The sequence below is a fragment of the Cupressus sempervirens genome, chromosome 7 (genome assembly GCF_028749045.1).
Source record: "Cupressus sempervirens isolate cs-2001-9-10 chromosome 7, ASM2874904v1, whole genome shotgun sequence".
Taxonomy (NCBI): Eukaryota; Viridiplantae; Streptophyta; class Pinopsida; order Cupressales; family Cupressaceae; genus Cupressus; species Cupressus sempervirens.
The window spans coordinates 280,884,376-280,905,171 of NC_143124.1; positions in this window are offsets into that span (position 1 = coordinate 280,884,376).

Consider the following 20,796-nt stretch of genomic DNA (forward strand, 5'->3'; position numbering starts at 1 on the left):
AGTTATTTATTATTGGGCCGACTTTGTAATATATTTTCACTTTTATTTTGGCAGACCTTGCAATTTTGTAAATTTGAAAGGTATATATGTAAAATGTGTTGTAAGATATCAAATATCAAGAAATAATAAAGTAATGTGAAGTAATTTTGAAGAGTATCTGTGAAGGATTTTCAACAACAGTTCAAGGAATACAACAAGGTCAATACAAAGGTAGAAATGTTATATTCATCACAAAAGGTGATTAGTGCATAAAGGATCTTATTAGCAATCAGTTGTAAGTAGATCCACTGCCTCATCTTAACTGGTGAATCAGTCTTCTAAATGCTCTAATAAGGTAGACTTAACAGTCTTTGTATAAATCTCCTAACCAAGTGCATACTTCATTGTATGTTTGTAAATCCTCTAACAAGGTGGACCTAGTAGTCCTTCATGCTCCGAACAGGGCAAATCAACAGAAGTGGTCAATGTAAACCTTAATAGGCCAACTTTATGCTGCAGTATTAAAGTTTTGTGGGTATCATCCCCACCCTAGTTTTACTTTCTATTTGGAAGGTTTCTAGGTCACCAAAATATTGTGTTCTCTTGTGCAATGAATGTTTTATATTTCAGAACTAATGTATGCAGTAGCATAGATGTATGTGTGGTAAATATAAATGAAAGTTTTTAAAGTTACTGATTCACCCCTCCCCTCTCAGTAACTTGTCATATCTTGAATATTTCCAACAAAAAATTGTGTCACCTTTTAGGTTGACTTATCATAATGACTAAATTTGAGTATTTCTAACTAAAAAAAATGTTATTCAAAGATGATCAAGACAAATTCACTCTAGCTAAGTTATATTTGGTCTCACACTTTTCCAATTAGAAATGTCTATTAAAGGCATGTTCTATACTAGTTTGTATCCAATTACTAAACAATTAAAATTATTTCAGAAAATTGACATTTGAATAACTCTTACTATTTTTTATGATTTTTTTTTAATAACATATAAACATAATTTTATAGAGTTCAAAGTCAATAATATTCTCATATAGAGTTTATAGTGTTTTAATTAGATATAGTATATTGTAATTAAAAAATTCTACTAGTACGTATATTAACATTTGAGAAGATGTCAAGTTTGCGAAAGGGAAAATTATTAAATCCTATAAAAAAAATTAAAAATCACATGATGTTCTAGAGGAGAGAGTCCTCTTCAAGAATGCGTAATTTTTCTTTTGGTTAGAAAAGATTTGTTTTGAAAAATGTGGTTGGAGATGAAAACTATGATTTTCATATCAATTAATGTTGAGTCATTATAAAAGATAAAATATAGGCCTAAAGACAACTTTTATTTTTGATTGTTAGCTATATATTTTATCTATTGCATAATCTAAGATCAAAGGGAAATAAGTTTATTTCCACATTATTTCCTGGTGGGAACTAGACCCCTAATTTTTAGCATTTTTCAACAAGTAAAAAATTATGTTTAAAAATTAGGAAAATATATCAATTCTTATTCTAAATAGTTATAAAAAATTATAATCCTAAAATTCATCAATTTCTACATATTTTATTAGTTTAATTTATTAACAAATTCTAAATAATACTACTATTTTAATGTCATTGAAGATGAATTGTTGTTCTTTTGTTAGCCTTTTCCTTTATAAAAGGGTGACATAGATTTGTTCTTTTACCCAACTACTCACATCATACGATTGGTGAGAAAACAATGTTTGAGCATATGGAACATTTTTGTGGTGGAAGTATCAGATTTGGAAATAGTAAACCATGTTGCATAAAGGGAAAAGATTGTATCTCACTAACCAATGAACTTAGATGTGATAATGTTTATTGGGTTGAAGGACTAAAGCATAATCTCCATTGGATTTGAGGTTGAATTCATGAATGGGAAGGCTAAGTTACTGGATGAAAAAGGAAATCTAGTTGGGTTTGGAAAACACATAAAAGGTAACTTATTCTACCTAGATCTCAGTGAAATTTCATGTTTCGTTCCTGTAGTAGAAGAAAGCTAGTTATGACATAAAAGGTTATGTCATGTGAAATTTGATAATCTAATCAAGATAAGAAAGAAGAAAAGAGTGAGAGGTATTCTTAGTCAGAGTAAACCTAACATGGGCCTATGAAAAAATTGTCAAATTGGTGAGAAGGGAAAGACAAGTTTCAAAAGAAAGGACTATCATTATGAAGAAGCCTTGGACTTAGTTCATGCAAAATTATGTGGAGCTATTGGATTAGAGAGCTATAGTGGAGATAAGAATTTTATTCTTTTTGTTGATGATTATTCTAGAATGATGACTATAATGTATTTGAAAGAAAAGTCTAAAGCATTTCAAAAATTTAAGTGGTATCTAGCAAGAGTACAGAAAGAAACTAGAAAGAAGTTGAAGTATTTGAGATTAGATAGAGGTGGTGAATTCATTTCCAATGCATTTAATAAATTTTGCATTGAAAGAGGAATTAAGAGATAAGTATAAGCTCCTGGTATAACACAATAAAATGTTATAGCTAAAAGAACAAACATATCCATCATGGATTGTACAGAAACTTTAATAAGAGAAAAAAGTGTTACTATCAAATACTAGAAGGAAGCAATTGATACTATAGTACATACCTTGCACATAGTATAGTTGAAAAAATACTCAAATCAAACTCCTTATGAACTATGGTATGGCTAAAAATCTAATATATAAGTTATTGTTGTAAATGTAATAGGAGTAACAGAGAGGGGAGTGTTAAATCAATTACCGCACAAAAATTCCCAGATCCTTTAGATGTCAATACAAAAAATCAACTTTACTAAAAATTATGATGCTCAATAAACACACAATCACTTGGTTTACACTAGCAAATGTTGTAACTCAACAAAAACTAAAATAACTCGACAACTGCTTAACATGAAAATCTTAAGATTTTATCTATGATTAATCTTACTTAACTTAGTTGCATACATATAAAAGAAATAGTATGAACATAAGTGACACAAAGATTTAACGTGGAAACCAATTTTGGGAAAAACCACCAATTGTAACTAGTTACTAATTTTCATTTATCTTAAGTGAGCTTTTTTAGGAGCCAACCCTGTTAAAGATTACAAAACACACTCTTAGGTGTGACCTTGTTAGAGGATTTAATCACCCTGATAGGAGTGGACTTATTAGAGGTCTTTAGACACTTCAATCTAGATATGTCACCTTGTTAGAGGATTTAAAAATAGTTGTTAAGCCAACTCTGTTAAGAGATTTAGACCACTGCTACAATGGTTAGAGAGTAACAATGAGATGACTTGATTTTTGATGCAATTAAATTGCTAATTACAAATCTCATTTTTGGCTTTGATACTTGATCCTTCCTAATAAATTGTATATTTGCAGCTCCACAAGGATATTCTACTTATCCTTCTAATTCACCTTTTCTATAAATCATCAAATCTTCTATTATTTGCACACGTTCAATAATCAACTTGACCTTATATTTATATCATACACATTGCCAATTTGGCTTGAATACAACTTAAAATACTTAATATTCATCTCTTCAGTTGGCTATAACCAACAAACAAAACTATTAAACTTAATATACCAAAATAAGAAAATCCTTTATTAGCTGACCCTGCTTGGTAGATACCAACTCAGAGACAAATTTTCTTTGTTAACCAAGTGAACTTGGTTAACACTATATATTCACAAAGTTCCTTTCATAACCAAGTGAGATTAGTTAACACTAGTTCTATCCAACATTTTCTTTATTAACCTAGTGAGCTCAGCTAACACTCAACTTCTGTGATCTTCCTTTTGACGCCCAAGTGAACTTAGGAGATACTATCTTCCAAACTTGGAAAACTTTGTAATGCTTGATGGACATAGGAAACTATCTTCATTGACTGAGTGAGCTCAGCATTTACTAACTGGAAATGATATGATATTTTGTTTAACATCAAAACCAATACACAATTAACAAATTGTTTTCAACAATCTCCCTCTTTGGCATTGATGGCAACACAACATGTCATAATACAATGAAATTTTAGTGCAATAATAAAGTAAGAAACATATCCTTAGTTTCATTCTAAGTCTCATTTGTGAGGACTCTCTCTATTAGTGTGAACTCCCTCTATCTTCAATTTCTCCCTCTATCAGGAAAACTATATCTTCAACATCTTCTTCTAATAGTAAACTTTCCCTTTTTGATATTAGACTAAGTTCATCTCCTTTCTCATACATCTTTAAACAATTTTTTTAAAATAAAATATGTACTCTCCCTTTTTATATAATTTTCTATTATATGACAAAAAAACTCCTTCTTAAGAGAATATTAAGGTACCTTATGTACTAATCATATGCAATGTTCCCTTTTGAATACTACATCCACTAACTAATCTTCAACATGCTTTGGTTGATGCATCACTAAGCTTCATTTAGTGAGTTTTATATAGGGAAATGACCCCTAACTTACCTCTTAGATACAAAAATGCATCCTTACATAATGGCTTAGTGAATATGTTTGTAATTTGTTCTTTAGTATTCACATATTCCAATCTTACCTCTTTATCTTGTTCCAATTCTCTCAAAAAATGATATTTTATAGCAATGTGTTTGGTATTGGTATGCATCACGTCATTCTTTGACATATTAATTGCACTAGTGTTATCATAGAATATAACCACTGGATCCTTGATTTCTATCTTCATACCTATCAATAGTTTCTTGAACCAACTGTTGATACATCATTGAAAGGATCATTTGAGTAAGAGGACTGTTGAAGAAGTATTTTCAATCATTTTTTTGTCGCTGATGTCAAACTTGCTACATGGTGGTAAGATAATTGCTTATATGTTTCAAGCGCTATCACTTAGTTGATTGATGAGGAGGATTTGATCAACAAGATGTAAATAAAGTACCTAGCAGAAAGGTTGAGTTATTATTATGTGTTGAAGTGCAAGAATCAGTTAAGATAGTGATAACATAATGTATTGATGATCTACTTGAGGTTACAAAATGATTGGCTACACTTATAAATTTTAAAAAGAAAAAGATTGGACAAAGTTTATTTGCTAAGCTTGACCAAGTTGATAGAAAGTTTCGAGCAAAGTGAGTGCAAGCCAAGCAAAAAGTTAGTTGGAGATGAGTGAAAGTAATTCTAGTGGATGCCGAACAAGTTAGTAGGTTCCAAGAAAGATAGTGGAAGTCGAGTGATTTTTAGTTGATGTCGAGCACTAATAAAACCTAGTTGATGTTGAGTGATTTTACAATAGATGTTGAATAACACAATATGTGTCGAGCATCAGTAAATCAATAATGCTTAGTTTTTGCATTATGAAAAAGATCAAAGATTCACCAAATAAAAGTTGACAAGTTTGTTTTCTTGGAACTTGTGAATCAAGAGGAAGATAAGATTGATGAGCTATAGGCAAAAAATCTTAAGTAAACAATTTTGGAGGTGAATTCAAGTAGATTCTAGGAGTAGTTTCTAGAAAAGACAAGATATGGGGTAGATACATTATATCTTACCTAATCCATCAAAAACCTTAATTTTTGAGATGGATAATGAGTGAGAAAAGAGTTATAATTTCCTATATGTAGGGATGTTTGGTCATGAAGTAAAGAGGTTAGAGAGTTTTGTAAGCAAAAATATGACAAGGAGATGGAAGAGGGTTTGCTTCATCAAGTGACCCAAGAGAAGTCTACAATGGTGAACTAAGTAAGAAAGCTTAAAGAGGATGAATTCTTGAAGGGTTAACAAGAAGACAAAGCTTCAAAGATTGGAAGCCAAGAAAAGTTGAGGACTAAGTAGTGATGTATAATATACAAGTAAGGTTGTAAGTTGTATCAAATCAAACCTCTACTATTACTTTCTAACAATTTTTTCAAATTAGGGTAAATCATTTGGAAAAAGGTTGACTTAACAATCATTGGAAAATCCTTTAATAGGGTGGCATTTCAAGTGAATGGCCTAAAGTATTCTAATAAGGCTCACTTTTAATAGGGTGATTGAACTCCCTTAACCAGGTCATATTTAATAGTGTGTGTTGTAACCTTTAATAGGGTTGGACTTTAATAGGGCATCACTTTAGAAGAGTGAAAAAGGAGCAACATGTTATTGGTGGTTTTTTCCAAATTGGGTTTCCACATTAAATCATTGTGTCAACTGTACTGATGGTTATGTTGTGTTTTATGCTTTACATTTATGCATGTTAATGTTACAGTAACATATTAGTTTTGGTTAACATGTAATGAATGCATGCATGGTTGGGAAAGTTATATGAGTTCACTAAATTGTGAAAAGTTTTATTTATACATCTGGACCTTGAATAAATGATTGACCCCCCCTCTTAGTTATTCTAAAACAATTCCAACACTAACCAATATTGGAACAATTAACTATCGTTACCACATATTCTACCTCCATTGTGGATTGAGAAATACAATTATTCTTCTTGCTTGTCCAAGACACTAGTATTTTACCAAGAAAGAACAGTCCACCACTGGTGCTCTTTCTATCATCAACACTTCCCAATCAACATCTGTGAATGCTTTAAAATCCAAATTGCCTCCCTTTTTGTACCATAATCCATAGTCTTTAGTACCCTTTAAATACCTCATGATTCTCTTGATTTCCATCATGTAATTTTCTTTGAGATTTAATAAGAATCATGCGACCATACAAATTGCTAATGCAATATCAGGACTTGTGCATACTACACATTGCAATTTTTCAATCATTGATCTATATGTGGTTTGATCTACTTCTTTCAAATCATCAATTTTGGAAATCTTATGTCTAGTAGACATAGGTTTTCCAATAGGTCTTGATTCTTCCATTCCAAACTTCTTTAATATCTCTTTGATATATATTTGGATTGAGTAATATATATACCATCTTTCTTCTTCTAGATCTACAATCCAACAAAGAATTTTATCTCTCCTAACATAGAAATCTCAAATTCTTTACTCATCTCCACTAAAAATGCCTTGCATACATCATCATTTCCCATAAATAAAGTGTCATCCACAAAGATTTTTGCTAGCTCAATTTTATTGCTTGATCCTTCTTTGATAAATAGGCCACTATTGTCATTTTTTCTTTGAAAATCAATGTTTATCAACATGAAAAGCTTTGGGAGCTTTCTTGAGACCATACCCTTTTTTCTAGGATCCACAAAACCTTTAAGTTGTTAGATATGTAAACTTCTTCTTTAAGAATTCAATTCAAGAATGTAGATTTTACATCCATTTTATAAACTTTAAATCCTTTATGTGGAACATAAAGAAAGTAAAGTCATAACACCTTCCAATCTAGAAAAAGGAGAAAATGTTTTACCATAATTAGTACCTTTTTCCTTAGCATACTAACCTTGCTTTGTTTCTAGAAACTTCTCCATCTTCATTCAACTAATTTATGAAAACCCATTTTGTGTTAATTACATTTTTCTCCTTGTGTCTAAGAACAAGATTCCAAGTCTTATTCCTCTCTATTTGTTCTATTTCTTTATTCATATCTTCAATCCAAATTTCATTATCCAAAGCATCTTCCACTAATCTAGATTCAAATTCAGCATGCAAACATGTACCTTTCAATTTGATTCTTGTTATTGTTCCATCTAACTTGTCTCCAATGATTTGATCAGGTGCATGGTGCCTTCTAACATGTCTTTCTAACATAGGTAATTTGGATTTAGAACTTGTTACACTAATCTCTTAATGATCTTCCATATGAAGCTCAAGTCCCACTATTTGTGACTTGGGTCCATTAGAGTCAATTTGCTTTGGCAGTAGCTTGGTAGCTTCTAACTGTGACTCGGGTCCTTCAAACTATGACTCAAGTTGCACTAGTTGCACCTTGGTAGCTTTTGGATATTTTGGGGACATGGGAGGTGAGTCCTCCTAACTTCTAATTAGGTTTGGCAATGTATCAGGTTCATAGTAAATAAACCTTCTGTAATCCTTAGGTTCTTTGCTCCTTTTTTCTTCACTCTTTTCTGCAAAATCATCAATTCTGACATGTGCACTTTCTATGATCTTATGAGTGGATAAATTCAAACATTTATATGATCTACTTCTATAAGAGTATCATAGGAATATGCCTTTATCAACTTTGACATCAAATTTACCTTTCCTAGATTCCTTCAAGATATAACATTTTCTACCAAATACTTTCAAGTAAGTTATATTGGGTTTAGAGCCATACCATAGTTCATAAGGAGTTTGATTTGAGTCTTTTTTTAACTGTACTATATTCAAGGTATGTATTGCAGTACTAATTGCTTCCTTCCAATATTTGATTGCAACACTCTTTTCTATCATCAAGATTCTTTCACAGTCCATGATTGATATATTCCTTCTTTCAGCTATACCATTCTGTTGTGGTGTACCAAGGACTAATACTTGTCTCTTAATTCCTCTTTCAATGCTGAATTTATTGAACTCATTGGAAATGAATTGACTACCCCTTTCTAACCTCAAACACTTCAGCTTCTTTCTAGTTCTTTCTCTACTCTTGTCATATACCACTTAAATTTTTGAAATTCTTCAAACTTTTATTTTAGATACATTATAGTCATCATTCTAGAATAGTCATAAAAAAAAAGAATAAAATACTTATATCTATTGTAGATCACTAATCAAATAGCTCCACATAAGTTTGTATGAACTATCTCCAATTTGACAATTTTTGCATAGGCTCATATTAGGTTTCCTCAAACTAGGAATACCTTTTCTTTTTTCTTCTTTCTTATCTACATAGAAGAGGTTACCTTTTGTTTGTTTGCCAGGCCCAACTAGATTTAATTTTCCATCTAGTAGCTTGGCCTTTTCATTCATGAATTCTACCTTGAATCAAATGTTATTCAACTATGCCATAATTAATTGATTATGCTTTAGTCCTTCAACCCAATAACTATTGTCACATCTAAGCTCATTAGTTAGTGAGATAAAACCTTTTCCCTTTATCCAACATGGTTCATTATTTCCAAATATCACACTTCTACCATCATAATGCTCCATATGTTCAAACTTTTTTTTGTCACTAGTCATATGACATGAGTAGCCACTATCAATAATCAATGTATCATTTTTGCTAACATGAGAGATAAGTTCCATTTTATCTCCTTCATTACCAAATTCATAATTTTACATCAATATATACCATTTCATCATCTTCACTACTCTCTAAATCCTTAGAGATAAAATAATATTTCTTACATTCATCTTTGGAGTCCTTGAAATTCTTGAAATCTTTCTTTCCTTTGTACTTTTTGTGCTTCTTTTCATCTCTATCTTCTCTCTTTAGACATCTTGCAACAATGTGTTCAACTTCTTCACAAGAGAAAAAAATTAAAGGGATTTTACCTTTATAATTTTCTTTGCCTTTAGCATACTTTCTTGTAAGAAATTCTTCAATGGCTTCAAGATCACTATCAAAACTATTAGGTTGTTTTCTTTTAGATCTTTGATGTAAGGAGGGATAGGGAAAACTAAGGCCAATGGCACACACAGCTCTCCAAACCACCCTTAAAGACTTAGCACAATGGAAGAAAACAAAAAGAACAACAACCAAAGGAGGAAGAAAAGTAAAATACCTTTATTGATTCTTCAAATACTCAACATCCATGCCTAGCTGTAACACCTTTTTGGTTATGGCCAAATACAAATACATTCATATCCAAGATCCAACAACAAATTCACACTTTCTAGTTCTACTCTCAAATCATCTCCTAAAACTCTTAATTGCCCTAGCTCCTAGCCTAAAAACTCTATTTATACTAGCCAAGATGGCTTATAGATAATTATAGAACATAGAGAAACCATAATTCAGCTCTCAACAAATATTAAATGAAAATAAACCTAGCATTAATTACACAAGTCAGCTTGCATGAACAATTAACTGTCTTGAAATCGATATCTGAGAAAAATCATGATATCTCCTAGCTCCAATTGAATTAAAACTTGCAATTAAAACTATGGGTAGTATTCTAGATCCTCTACAACCCTTAAGTATTAAAAGTGTGATTCATGAAAGAAAAGTGCACATCCATTATGAAAGTTAAGGACATAAAATTGTCACACAAAACTGCCAAAACTTGATACTCTGGGAGAATTTTCATATCTCTCAACTCATAAGGAGTTAGAACTTGCTCCTTGGATCATAGATATTAATATATGTCCTCTTTAATCCTTTAAGTGTGAATACTTTTTTTCATCATGGAAAATTATTTACATGGTCTACAACAGGCACCCAAAAACTTAAAAATGTAGTTTCAACATAACATAGTTTCAGCAACAAGATAAGAACTAAAATTATGTAGGATAGAAGTGCAACCCAGTGTGCTGCTACATTAGAAAACCAGTGTTAGAGGAAATGATTATTTTAAATCATTGAGATGTCACAATCTATTCTAAATCCAACTCAAACTAAGAAAACCATGAAGCATCTTCCATAGGTCTATTCTTCCATTTCAACAGATATTCATAATAATCTTTCCTAGGTTGTGCTCTTACCAATTCTTTGATCCAATATCTATTCAAATTCTTCAATCCACTTCTTAGGATAGTAATCTAATACAATAACTTCATCAACTAACTCATGATACTTGTATAAATCAACAACATTGAATATAGGAGATATATCCATTTCATTAGGTGACTCAATTTCATAAGCGTTTCTATTGTCAAACTTCTTCAAGATCTTATAAAGTCCAAAATGCTTCATCTTTATCTTATTGTATGTTCCAATAGGAAATAGTTTTTTCTTCAAATGAATCATTACCTCATAAACAACTTGAAAATCATGATGTCTTCTAGACTGATTAGCATTCTCCTTATACTTTTGATTACTTTGTTCTATCCTCAACTTTACTTCCTTATGTAAAGATTTCATAAAATCAGCAAATTATTCTCCTGCAATACTTTTCTTTTCTTCACTAGAAACATTTCTTAAATTTGATACTCCTCTAGGCTTCATTATAGTAAAAATTTCAAAAGGTGTCTTCCCTATACTCCAATTCAAATAATTATTATATTCAAATTTAGCTTGTGCCAACACCATCTCCCAATTACCTAGCTTATTCCCAACTAAACATCTCAGAAAATTACCTAAGCTTCTATTCACAACCTCTATCTATCCATCTATCTACAAATGGAATGTAGAACTAAACTTCAACTTAGTAACCATCTTATTCCACAAAGTCTTCCAAAAATAACCAACAAACTTACTATTTTTGTTAGAAAAAATACTTCCTTGTAGTCTGTGCAATCTCACAATCTCTTTAAAGAAAAGTTCAACAACATGCTCAACATCTGATGTCTTCTTACATGGTACAAAATGAGCCATCTAAAAAAAATTTCCACCACAACAAATATAGAATCATACCCCTTCATTGTCTCAGGTAATCCAAGAATAAAATCCATACTGATGTCACTCCAAGGTTTCTTAGGAATAGTAATAGGTGTATATAGACTAGTATTTTGACTCACTCCTTTTGTAACTTGACAAACTCCACAACTCTTTACAGCTTTTTGAACATCCTTATACATTTTTGGTCAATAATACATCTCTTTTAGGAAACTCAATGTCTTATCAATTATAAAATGTCCAACTAATCCACCACTATGCTTTTCCTTAATCAGATTCAACTTCATAGTGTAAACACCTAAATTTGATTACACCACTTTGGTAATCCTATTTAGCTATCTCTAAAGGCATCATTAATTAAATTTCTATTTATTTAATCCTTTGCCATCCCCTAGCTAATTAATTTAATTAATCATCTATAGTCCTAATTGATAAATTAAATAACCTATTATTTATCAATTAAATCCTATTCTTCTATCTAATTCCAAAATCCCCATTTATTAAATAAATCTATTTGATAAATAAAACCTTCAAATCTAATAACCCCTAACCTATCCCTAACCCTTCATTTAGCCTAATCCACCCCATCCACCCATACTAACTAAGCTTAGTCACTAACTCACCCACCCTCATGAATGCCATCCACTTGCATATCTCTAACAAGCTTAATCTAATCCTAAACTCGAAGCCTAATCCCCCCCCTAACCTTGTCACATTCCCTAAGAAAGCTTAAGAAAATCTCAACTCCCTCCAAAATATCCCAACCACTAAGCCTTCAATGCTCTTACAAAGTCATAAAGACTCTTACAAGCCCATTCATTGCTCTTACAAGCCATTTATGAAGGGTCTTTATGAAGATATTATCCCTTGAGCCTCCTTTTTTCACTCATCCATCCCCTTTCCTCCATCCACTCACCCTATGACATGTGTCACTCCCTAGTTGGTTCTAAACAAGCACATTCCATGTGCTCCCCTTTGAGTGCATCCTAGCCCTCCTTAAGCTTTCATCTCTCCTTGCATATTAACCCTCCATCCCTCAAGCCCTTAGCCTATAAATTGAATCCCCTCCCAAGCCATTTCAATCACAACCTTTAAGCTAAAGTTATAATGCTAGTTTGAGAAACAAAAGCCTTAACCATACCCTTATAATGCCAAATTAAGAGCTCACAAAGCTACTAATTTTCCATTTTCATCTCCATTGAAGCATAGTTTGAGCATCTTGAGCATACATCCCACATCTACATAATAGACTCATCCCTAAATCAAGTGACCATCCTCATTGAGAGAGCCATTCCATGGTTCATATTCTCATTTGAGGGTTTCACTTTGTCTCTCATATATGTTATGATTTTTATGCTAGTTAATGCTTTGTTCTCTTAATAAATTAGTGTTTCTTGCTAACATATTTCTCATTTACACATAAAACTTCTAGGAATACACAACTAAATACTTTTGAAAAATATACCTTGTTAAATGAAATATTCATCATACTTGCTTACATGATTTTTTAGATGTGGTGCTTTGCACTCTCTCCACACCTCAGAAAAATTAGGATTAGCATCATACAAATCTTTCATTTCATCAAGACCAAGAACTTCAACCTTCATTTCAATCAACAAAGAACATCTTCTAATCAATGCATCAATAACTTTATTAGTAACTCCACTCTTGTGCTTGATGAAAAATGTAAAATTATACAAGTACTAACCCCACTTCATATGTCTCTGATTCAATTTATGTTGATTTTCCAAGTATTCTAAAGCTTTATGATCAGTATAGAACACAAACTCCTTAGAAATCAAATAATGTCTCCACTTCTTCAAAGCTTGAATTTTAGAATAAAATTCTTGATTATACACAAAATACTTCCTTTTAGCATTATTCAACTTTTCACTAAAGAGAACAACATGTTTATCTTCTTGAGTTAATACAACTCCTATTGCACTACCACTTGCATCACATTCAACTTGAAATACTTTGTTGAAATCAAGCAAAGCCAATATAGGTAATTCAGCAACCTTTTGTTTCAAAGTCTCAAAACTCTTATCAGCTCTGTGTGTCCACTTGAATTCCTTTCTATCTTCCCTCATTGTCTCAGTCATAGCATTACAAACAGAACTGAAATTCTTTATGAACTTTCTACTAAAACTAGCCAAACCACAAAATGATCTTACCTCACCCATATTCTTAGGTGTAGGCCACTCCAAAATTGTTTTAACCTTCTCTAGATCCATTCTCAAACCATTATTTGAAATCATAAATCTCAAATACATAATCTCCTCTTGCATAAAATAACATTTTAAAAGATTAATCAACAACTTTTCCTCTTTCAACCTCTACAATACTTGTTTACTATGCTCAATATGTTCATCCTTAGTCTGAATAAATATCAAAATGTCATCTAAATAAAAAATCACAAAATTACTCAAGAATATTTTCAAAACTTCATTCATCAACCTCGTGAAAGTACTAGGTGCATTGGTCAAACCAAAAGGCATAACCAACCATTCATAGAAACCATATTTTTTCTTGAAAGTAGTCTTCTATTCATCACCTTCTTTTATTATAATCTGATGATAGCCACTCTTCAAATCAATCTTGGTAAAATACTTTGCTCCACTCAAACAATCCATTATGTCATCCATCCTTGGCATAGAAAACTTATATTTCACTGTGATTTTGTTAATAGCTCTAGAATTAGTACACATTCTCCATTATCCATTATTTTAAGTTGCTAATACAATAGGTACAACACATGGACTCAAACTTTCTCTGATCAAACCTTTCTACAACAACTCATGCACTTGTCTCTTAAGTTGTTCATTCTTTATAGGTGTCAATCTATATGGTGCTTTGTTTTGAAAACTAGCTCTAGGAATTAGATCCATACAAAGAATTATACTTCTTATTGGAGGTAAACCATCAATAATATCATCAATAACAATATATTTATATTCATTCAACAATTTTGTAATTTCTACTATCACTCTGCCATTACCAACTTGTACTGCTTGGTCATTACTATCAATACTCGGTCCTCTAGAAACTATAGCAAAAAAAACTTGATTCTTCTTTACTTTCTTTTCAAATTGCTTTCCATTAACCATGTAGACTTTTATGGCAATACAACTGACCTCATCTAGACTTTTAATTAAAGGCAACAATATTTGTTTCTTCCCATTTACCCAAAGAGTATATTGATTCAATCTTCCATCATGTACAACATATCTATCATATTTCCAAGGTCTAGCGAACAAATATGACAACAATCTGTGGCAATAATATCAAACAACACTTCATCAAAGTAATGTCCAATTTTGAACTTCACAATACATTGCTCACTTGCCAATATCTTATGCTCATCTTTGATCCATGAAACATGATAAGGTTTGGGATGTTTTAGCCTCTGCAATTACAACTTTGTAACCAACTCTTCTAATGCCAATTTTGTAGAACTTTCACTATTAATGATTACCTTGTAGCATTTTCTAGCTATCTTACATGTGGTCTTGAAAAGATTTATTCTAAAGACAGGTTCCTCATTGCTTCCCTTATTACATAAGGTTCTTCTTACAATCATATTTTCTCTAGCCTCAAGTCCACTTGGTGAACTCTCAATGCTTCTTTGAATCACAACATTTCTATTATTCTACCTATTTTTAGAATATCTACATTAAAAATATTTTGGCCTTTCTTTACCACATCTAAAACAATTGCCATAGAAACCACCTCTAGGATAAGAATTACCTCTTCCATGGTAAGATCCAGTACCTCCTCAGTATGAACTACCACCCTTGCCCTTGGTCTTATCTTTGTCATCATTCTTCCATTCATATTTTCCTTTATCTTGCACAAAATTACTAGATCTTTCACCTTCACCATAATATCTACCTTTTCTTCTTTGAAATCTACCAGCTCTACCTCTTTGTCTTTGTTCATGCTTCTTTGTCAATATCTCCTCAACTTTCAAGGCATATTGATATGTTTCTTCCACAATTTCCAACTTCACAAAAATTATTTCATCTTGAATTCCAGATGTCAATCCATTTATTTACCTTACAATTTTCTCAACATCATCATCTACATGTTCAAATCCGATGTCCAATCTATAGAATTCCTTGGTATACTCTTTTACAATCATATCCTTTTATTTCAAATTTTGCATCTGTCTCAAAAAGCTAACTTGGTAATCAACATGGAAGAATTTTTTCTTTACCTTGTTTACCATCTTCAGCCAAGTTTTGATCTTCTTCTTTCCTCTCCTCTGTCTATCATTTTGCAAGTGTTCCCACCACAATGAAGCATAACCTTTTAGCCTAGTAACTACAATCTTCACCTTCCTATTATTAGGAGTGTTCTCATGCTCAAATAACATCTACATATTCGAGATCTAATCTAACACAACATTGGTATCCAATTTTTCATCATAAGGAAAAACTTTTACAATAGGCTTTGAATTTTCCCTAGATAATACTCTCAACAATCTTTCCTCATTTTGATCTTCTTCAAGTTTTTGATTCAAGTTTATTACTGCTACTTCATCATCACTTATATCATCAAGATGTTCTCCTCTCCTCTAGGCTATCTCCATAGCTTCTAATTTGGCTACAATTTGTCTCAATTAATCCAATATAGCATTATCAACATTTCCTCTAACATGGACCATCTTTACAAACTAGGTTCCTACAAGATCATAATCCTCTACAAGTTATAGGCCAAATCTATAGATTTGTAACCCTACAACCAAATTAAAATCAAGGTGCTACATGATCCAATCTGCACATGGATGAACATAAAGCTCTTATACCATCTAACATGAGGAGGTAAAGGGAAAAATATGGCCAATGGCACACACAGTTCTCCAAACCACCCTACAAGACTTAGCACAATGGAAGCAAACACAAAGAACAACAACCAAAGGAGGAAGAAGAGTAAAATAATTTTATTGATTCTTCAAATATTAAACATACATGCCTAGCTATAAGGCCTTTTAGGTTATTGCCAAATACAAATACATTCAAATCCAAGGTCCAATAACACATTCGCACTTTCTAGTTCTGCTCTTAAATCATCTCCTAAAACTCTTAACTTCTCTAGCTCCTAGCCTAAACACTCTATTTATATTAGCCAAAATGGCTTGTAGATCATTCTAGAACATGGAGAAGCCACAATTCAGCTCTTAGCAAATATTACATGAAAATAAACCTAACATTAAATACACAAGTTGGCTTGCATCAACAATTAACTATCTTAAAATTGATGTCCAAGAAAACTTGTGATATCTCCTAGCTTTGATTGTGTTAGAACTCACGCTTAGTATTATTCTAGGTCCTTTAAAACTCCTTAAGTGTGCAATTTTTTGATTCATCAAGAAAAAGTACACATCTATTTTGAAAGTTAAGCACAAAAAAATGTCGCACAGAATTTCCAAAAATTTATACTTCAGGAGAATTTCCATATCTCTTAGTTCATAAGGAGTTAGAGCTTGTTCCTTGGACCATAGATATTAATCTAGGCCCTCTTGAATTACTGAAGTTTCCAGCCTTTAATTAATTATGAAAAAATAGTTACATGGTCTGGAACAAGCACCCAAAAACCAAAAAATGCAGTTTCAGCAGAACACAGTTTCAACAACAAGATAAGAACTAAAAACATGTAGGATAGCAGTGCAACCTAGGATGCTCCTGCATCAATATTTTAGGTTTATTTTTGAGTGATACCTTGGCTTAAAATTTAGACTCAATATTTCTATAACAAGGGGTATTATTATCATAGTTATCTAGTTCAAATGTAGCCAATCTTCCAACTAGAGCATCCAAAGTTATCTCATTATTTGGATCACATCTCATCTCTTGAATAAAAGACACTCTAATTGTATAGATAGGAAGAAGAGTTATGAGTACCTTTCTTACCACTGTTACATCTTCAATTTTTCCTCTAAAGGCTTTGATGGCACCATCATTGGCTTTGATTCTTTCAACATATTTTACAATGTTGTCATCTTCTCTCATCTTCATTTGATCAAATTGACCTCTTAAAATTTCTTCCTTGGCTCTTTTCACATTATCACCACCTCCATAGATATTCTTTAGTTTGGTCCACATGTCATGAGAAGTAGCACATCCTTTGACCTCATCAAATTCAGCATAGTTAAGAGCTGATGCTATGTCAATCATCATGATATTATGATTTTTCATTTCAGTAATTTATACTGTAGTCATTGTACCAATATGATCTTTATAAGTAGTATTTAAATATTTCAAACCTAAATCACTAATCATTGCTAGATTCTACTTCATAAGTTCCTACCATGCTTCAAAGGTATCTCTATTCAACTTGGAAATATCTCCTATAAGACATTTTGATCTTTAGCTTAGGTCCTTGAAACCTTTCTCTGCAAGCACCACAAGGCTCTAATACCAATTGTTGGAAATGTAAGAGTAAGTAAGAGGGGAGGGGTGAATCAATTACAACATAAATAAATCCTATATCTCTTAAATTTCAATACAAATCATAAACTTTACTAAGAATACTGATGCTCGGTAAACACACAGTCACTCAGTTTACATTAGCAAATGATGTCACTTGGCAAACACTAAAATAACTTTGCAGTTGCTTAACATGAAAATCCTAAGATATTATTTGTGATTTATCTTACTTAACTTAGTTGCATATACATAAAATAAATAGCACTAACACAAGTGACACCAAGATTTAACATAGAAAATCAATTTGGAAAAAACTACCAATTGCAACTAGTTACTGATTTTCACTTTTCTCAAGTGAGCCCTATTAGGAGCCACCCCTATTAAAAGTTAAAAAAGACACTATTAGGTGTGACCCTAGTAGAGGATTTAATCACCTTGTTATGAGTGGCCTTGTTAAAGGTCATTAAACACTTCAATCTTGAAATGTTGACTTGTTAGAGGATTTACAAATAGCTATTAAGCTAACTCTGCTAAGAGATTTAGAACACTACTACAAGGGTTAGAGAGTAACAATGAGATGACCTTATTTCTAATGCAAATAAATTATTGATTATAGATCTCGATTATAGCTTTGATACTTGATCCTTTTTGATTGAATGTATCTTTGCATCTCCACAAGGATATTTCACTTATCTTTCTAATTTTCTTCCTCTAAGCATCATCAAATCTTCTATTACTTTCACACATTTAGTTCTCATCTTGACCTTATATTTAGATCATATACATTATCAAGTCAGCTTGAATAAAACTTAGAATACTTAATATGCATCTCTTCAGTGGATTGGAACCAACAAACAAAACTATTAAACTGAATATGCCAAAACAAGAAAATACTTGATTAGCAGACCTTGACTAGTAGATACTAACTTAGAGATAATTTTTCTATGTTAACCAACTGAAATTAGCTAACACCAGTTAACACTGCTTTGATCCAACATTACCTTTATTAATCTAGTGAGCTTGATTAACACTCAACTCCTATGATATTCTCTTTGATGCTTGAGTGAACTCAATAGATACTATCTTCTACACTTGGAAAACTTTGGAGTGCTTAGTAGACACAAGAAACTATCTTCATCATCTGAGTGAGCTTGACATATACTAACTAGAAATGATATGATATTTTGTGTAACATTAAAGACAATACACAATTAACCAATTATTTTCAATAGTTACTTGAGAGTATTTGGTAGCAAATGTTATATCTTGAAGGAATCTAGGAAAGGTAAATTTGATATCAAAGGCGATGAAGTCATATTCCTAAGATACTCCTACAAAAGTAAAGCATATAAAATGCTGAATTTATTAACTCATAAGATCATAGAAAGTGTATACGTAAGAATTGATGAGTTTGTTAGAAAAGAGTGAACAAGAGAACAACAAAGAACCCGTGAGTTATAGAAAGTTTGTCTACTATGAATCTAATACATTGCCAAATAAAATTAGAAGTTAGTAGACTTTACCTCCTAAGTCCCCAAAAAATCCAAAAGCTACCGAATTGCAACCAGTGCAACCTGAGTCATGGTTTGATGGACCTAAGTCGTAGTCAAAAGCTACCATGTTATTGCCAAGGAAAATCAAGTCTAATGAACCCAAGTCATAAATAGTGGGACATGAGCTGGATAGAGAAGAGCATGGCAAGGTTGGTGGAACAAATTCAAAATCCAACTTGTACCTATGTTGGTAAAATATGTTAGAAGGAACCATGTACCTAATCAGATCATTTAGGACAAGTCAGATGGAATAATGAAAAGAAACAAATTAAAAGGTACATGTTTGCTTGCTAAATTTGAACTTAGATCAGTAAAAGATGCTTTGGATAATGAAAGTTGGATTGAAGCTAAGAAAGAAAAAGTAGAATAGAAAGAGAGGAACAAGACTTGGACTCTTGTTCCTAGACCCAAGGATAAAAATGTAAATGGTATTAAGTGGGTTTTTAAAAATAAGTTTATTGAAGATGGAGAAGTTTCTAGAAACAAAGCAAGGCTAGTATGCAAAGGTTATTCTCAAGAAGAAAATATTGATTATGGGGAAAATTTTGCTCCTTTTTCTATATTAGAAGGTGTTAGAATGTTATTTTCTTATGTTACATATAAAGGATTTAAATTTTATCAAATGGATGTAAACTATGCATTCTTGAAGTGCAAGTTTGCATAGAAAAACCTAAAGGTTTTATGAATCCTAGAAAAAGGGATATGGTTTGTAAATTATACAAAGCATTTTATGGTCTCAAGAAAGCTCCCAAAGATTGATATGAAAGACTTCATAAATACTTGATAAAAATTGGTTTTTAAAGAAAACATGATAACAAAAACCTATATATCAATGAAGTACCAGACAAGAAGATTGTGTTGGAAAGAAATGATGATTTATTCAAGGCATTTTTTGAAGAGATGAGTAAAGAATTTGAGATGTCCATGTTTGGAGAGATAAAATTCTTTGTTGGATTGTAGATCCAACAAAAGAAAGATGGTAACTATATTACTCAATCCAAATATATCAAGGAGATACTAAAGAAGTTTGGAATGGAAGATTCGAGACTAGTTGGAACACCTATACCTACTGGACATAAGGTTGCCAAAATGATGATCCCAAAGAGGTAGATCAAATCACATATAGATCAATGATTAGAAAATTACAATATGTAGTACACACAAGGCCTGACATTGCATTAGTAGTTGGTATGGTGGAAAATTTCTTAAAAAATCCTAAAGAAAATCATATGATAGCAATCAAGAGGATCATGAGGTATCTGAAGGATACTAAAGACTATGAATTATGGTACAGAAAAAGGAGGCAATTTGAATTTAAAAGAATTCATAGATGATGAATTGGGGAGGAAGTGTTGGTGACAAGAAGAGCACCTATAGTGGAGCATTATTTCTTGGTAAAAGACTAATGTCTTGGAAAAGAAATAAGTAGAATTTTATTTTAGTCCACAACAGAGTTAGAATATGT